Raw genomic sequence first — 5,282 nt, forward strand, 5'->3', positions numbered from 1 at the left:
CTATCGAGTCGTCTCATATTTATTAGGCGACTTGTTAAGTTGGGGTTAAAATCAACAAAGCACCTAACGAGTCGCCTCATATATGCATGCGACTCTATAATCTGACTTATTTCACTACAACAAATTGAACTTTGTGCTACAGATAAACTCGTTGCACAAGTTTAAAATTCCCGTGGCTATGTGATTTAGCCACGGGAATTTTGAAATTTACTCCCGCGGCACATGAGGCCGTGGCTAGAAACTTGCAACGGGAAAATGGATGTCGTGGCAAATTTTACTTTTTATGCCACAGGTATTCACGTGGCATACAAATTCACTTGCCACGAATATTAACGTGGCTAACAAATAATAGCCACAAATTCTACCATGGCTAATAAGCATTGTTGCCACAAATATTCCAGTGGCTAATAAGCTTGCTTGCCACAAATACTACCGTGGCTAACAAACTCCATTACCATAAATATTTCCGTTGCTAAAACATTAGTAGAAAAAGCAATTAATAAGCAATATACTATGTTGCCTAAGTTGATCAATTGACACATTACACATATACACAAAACTAAGATATTTTCATTAATAACATGTAAATTTACACTTTCCATCCCAAAAATTGATAAAAAAAATACAATTGGTCGATTAGAGTACACCACTTTCCTCAAAAAAAAAAAAACGCTACTTCTTAAAGCAACTACAACGCCCAACTACTGCTTTCTCCAACCAGAACACGTACTGACTGCACATCACCAACTTCTTCAATATCGGCACAACTTCAAATCGACTACACATATTGTACGCTCAAACCTGAAATCAAATATCAAGTTTACCGTAAGATAAAATTAATTAGAGTACATAGAAAATTTTCAGTTAAGAATGCAATGTCTGAAGAAATACTTGTCCTTCTCAGACAATGAAACCAACTTTTTAAGGGCTATGCAATTTCTGTTTTTTCTAAAAAAGACTTGCAAAACATATAAATTTCGTGTAATAACAGTAAGATAATTATCAGATATGATATTAAGAATCTTAGCAACAATTATATAGTTATCTACAACTGAATTCCAACCATCACAATTAAAAAGGCATAAAAAAGTGAATTACTACAAACACCTTACTCACAACAAAGCACAGTTCATCATCCAGCTAGTTGATCAATGCCAAACCGTCGTCTATATTAAGGTAAACATCACTATTATCTTCTCGAATCAATGAATAACAAATTCTCCCTAAGTCTCAACATCTGCCTTAATCTATACTGAATAAACAATACAACTATAAGCAATAAAACAGATGCTCGTGTTGTAAACTTAAACTATGTCTACTTTAAGCAACAAACTTGTTAGAATTAATATTATAACAGATGGTAAGGATTCATATTATAAACATATAACATATCCGTTATACCTCAAAGTAAGTTTATGGACCAAAGTTGGATAGCTTAGGCTAGCACATGTGCATGCTGGATGGGTCAGGCTTGACTGAGGGCCTGAGGGCTAAGGTTTCCGACTCAAGATCTTTTTTAGTCCAGCATAATTTATTTGCTTGTCTGTAGGCATGCTTTTAGTTTATTTCCTTACCAAATGGCAGAGTACACATAACTAGTTTCTAGACCATGAAGCCATGAAAATTTATTCAATGGCCGGTTGTGTATTATCTCTCTCCTAACTCTCTAAAATCACAAATTTAGCCTAAATAATGTTGGTGAAAAAAGCACTACTTAATCTAACTTATCCAGCAGAAGGTTTATCCCAATATCTCTAAGAAATCATATCCTCTTTAAAGATTGCCTAGCGTTTTCAAAAGGCTAAGTTGAATGTCTATCCTAAGAACACAAACCCAATGAACACCAGCCAAAATCTCTATATATAAGCTAAAGAATTAAACCAAGACAATAAACTCACAAACGAACAAAAGATGAAAGATATATAATGACAGATCTGTAAATTAAAATTAAACCTTTTTCCTCTTTGAATATAACACATGTAAAACTAACAGAATTTCCAGTCACACCAGAAAGATAACCACTATATACATTAACTCTCATCTAACCCAACTCCCAACTAACAAATACTTCACCAGTAGACATGTAACAAACAACCATTCAACCCAAAGTAACAGACAGTATGTTATTCAAGCCATTCATCACACACCTTGAGAGCACATAATTACAAGACAAACAAACATCATAACAAAATTCAAGCTGCAAATGTACTCATCTTGTCGCAAACATCAACAATCAGGCTGAGTTCGTTAACAAATGCATCTTCATCTTTCAACAATGTCTTCTTTAATTCAATAGATGTCCCTTCTAAGTGCACACCTTCCCTCTCCCTACCTACACACCTGCTCCCTGCTAGCACACTACCTCATTACCTTCCTACTAACTGCTTCCTATCCTGCAAATTGCCTCATCCCTTATTGCACAACTGTCCCCTCCCCTTGTTGCACAACTGCTCCCTCCCCTCGTTGCACACACTATTCCTCTCTCTGCCCGCCCTCTTCCCTGCACACCTATCCTTGCCTACACGCCCCTCCCCTGCTTGCAAACTTCCCCACTCCCCTATCTGCAAACTGCTCGCCTCCCTACACACTGCCCCCCCTTCATGCTACATACCTTCCCCCCTTCTTGCACACTACCCCCTGCCCCCTTCCCTGCTACATACCTTCCCCCCTCCCTTCTAAACACTTGACATAGCAACAAGTCATCCGAAGTCATCCGATAAAAACTTTGGCCTAAATTATTATGTGGAAAGAAACAAAAATCTACTTCAATTACAAATTAAACTTAAATAAAACTAATTTTCTTAGAGCATAATATAATGAATACCCATAAAGTCTAAGGAATGATTTGATAATCGATTGACATAGAATCTTTTTCATAATAAAATTGTTTTCATCAATTTTTTAGCCAAATAAACTAAGTAGCAGCACAAGCAAACAATTATCAGAGTCTTCAAAAAAAAAGAAAACAATTATCAAAAGAATGAACAGATTATACAAAAAAATATAATCAAAGTAATTAATCTTCACAAATATCGAACTAATGATATGAAATCAGGTAAGTTGGCATACGAAATTATGAAAACTTAAGAATAAAATTCAGTTTGGCCATCTGAAATTAAAGCATAAAATTGCAAAAATAAATTCAAAATTGGGGCAAAATTCTACTCAAGCATAGCAACTAGAATCAAACTTAATTCAATTGCTACAACATACGGAATGGAAAAATCAATTAAAATCACCATTGATTCATATATTATGACACTAATTATGAGAAAAACGAAAAATAAATAGATCTAACCTTGATTTTTTTTTTGAGAAAAATAGATCTAACATTGATATATTGTCGAAGAACTGATCTTGATTGCGTCGAATCTTCAATTAATGATCGTTCGATTGAAATGCAATTTCGTTCGAATGGTTTAGAATTAGGTATCGTACAAAATTCAGAATAGTTTAAAATCTTCAGCAAACAAAGTTTTTTTTTTTTCTGATTTTTATGGGAGTTTTGTGGTTTTCTATGTATATTTTTTTAATAAAATTGGTGGTTAATGAAAGGGGTTTAGGAGCCTAATAAAAAAAAAAAAAAAAAAAAAAAAAAGCCTAATCAATTTTGAGATTTATGTGATATTTTTGTTTTTGGTTTCTTTAGCCGCCTAATCAGCAAATAGTAGGTAATTGGATTTTTCTTTTTTTATTTATACATAGTACAAAGTATTATTATTATAAAATAGGAAAAATACACTTTAATAATCCCAATTATGGGCGATTTACCTACTGATTAAGGGATTTTTATCCACCAATCACCGTCTGACAAGTGGACCAACCAGGTTCCGCCACGTGTCCTTCACGAAGGCCAACAGGAGTCTGCCACGTGTCAATCACAGATACGTCCTCTACGGACCAATTTAGACACGCCACGTGTCCACCCATGCCAAATGGGAAAACCGGCCATCAAGGCCCAATCCAGTCTAGAGGCCCGATCAGCCCTAGGTTTACCTTAAACCTAGAGAGTGGCACGCTTCTCAAGGCTATAAATACTTAATTAATCCTCATTAGTTAGGTAATCGAAGAATCGAAGAATCAAGAAATCAAGCAGAGAAGAACAGAAATATTACGGAACACCAACAACCGGCTAATCTCGCTAACGACGCAGATTACCAACACTAAGCACTCTCACCTAGAGAGATCTTATTACTTTAATTTCCGTATCAATTACTCCTTAATCAGGTACTAACTTGACCGTTGGAGGCGGAGCTTTCAGGAGTCTCCGTTATTTTGCAGGTACAGGCGTCCGGTTCCAGTCTCGGAATTGTAACTCTCCCGCAGGACATCAGAAAACCCCGAAACATTTGGCGCCGTCTGTGGGGAGAGTACTTCAGAGATGGCATCCAAGTCTGTACCGACTCCAGAAGAGAGGCGTCCCCTAGACGACCCTCAAGTTCAGTCGGACCATGATACCGAAAGTGAATTTGAAGTTGAAACTCATACAGCTCCAGACGGGACCCTAAGGGCCCGACGTACCCGTCATACCGAAAGGAGGGAACGGGAGCATCTTCAAACAGGAAGCGAGCCAGCAGGCGCACCGCTTACTCGGCAACAGCCGACTGATGGGTCTGCTCCCATCACAAGGAACGAACTCATGACCTTCATGAGGGACTTCAAGGGAGAGATTCAAGAGTTGATCAACAAAAAACCGCCTGCTTCAGTCAAAGAGCAGTCGGCCAAGAAACCTTCCACTTCACTGAAGAGGAAGCCAGTTCAAGGGCGAGAGGCGACTCCCCATCCTAAATCCAAGAAGCGGGAGCCACCTGCTCTTGATTTCACAAAACTCCGTTATCCTACGGGAAATAGGAAACCGGTTCGTCATATTCAGGCGGACGGGTCAAAGCAAACGTTCACAGATGCTCGGCTCCTGCTAGAGCAGAAGAAGAGTGACCGATTATCAGAGTCGGCTTCTACTTCAAATTTTCAGGACAGTTTGCGAAATGCCTCGATGAGGCATACTCAGTCGTACCATGAGAGTCAGTCAGGCGGCACCTCCCGTCAGTCCGGCTTTCATAGTGCCCAGGCGGTACCAAACTTACCATTTGTGCCGCAACAACAGTATTTTATGCAGCCACCTCCATTTGGTGGACCTGCAGCAAAAAACGTCCAACCTATGGACTGGCAGCTACGGCTGCTTAGACTTGGTGAACAGCCGTCGGCCTTCTCCAAGGAAATTACTGAAGCCGCTCAGCCGGCCAAAGTAAAAAATGTTCTAGTAGGCGCCTATGACGGCACTA

General features: G+C 38.5%; 1 long non-coding RNA gene across 1 annotated transcript; it reads right to left on the reverse strand.

The window, feature by feature from the left end:
• Window positions 1–550: 550 nt before the first annotated feature.
• LOC110705890 lies at window positions 551–3,577 on the reverse strand. The gene is made up of 2 exons (XR_002508134.1): window positions 3,299–3,577; window positions 551–801 (listed from the first exon to the last, which is right to left on the reverse strand). It is a non-coding gene; the product is annotated as an uncharacterized LOC110705890 (long non-coding RNA).
• Window positions 3,578–5,282: the final 1,705 nt, after the last annotated feature.

The sequence above is a fragment of the Chenopodium quinoa genome, unplaced genomic scaffold (genome assembly GCF_001683475.1).
Source record: "Chenopodium quinoa cultivar QQ74 unplaced genomic scaffold, ASM168347v1, whole genome shotgun sequence".
Lineage (NCBI taxonomy): Eukaryota > Viridiplantae > Streptophyta > Magnoliopsida > Caryophyllales > Amaranthaceae > Chenopodium > Chenopodium quinoa.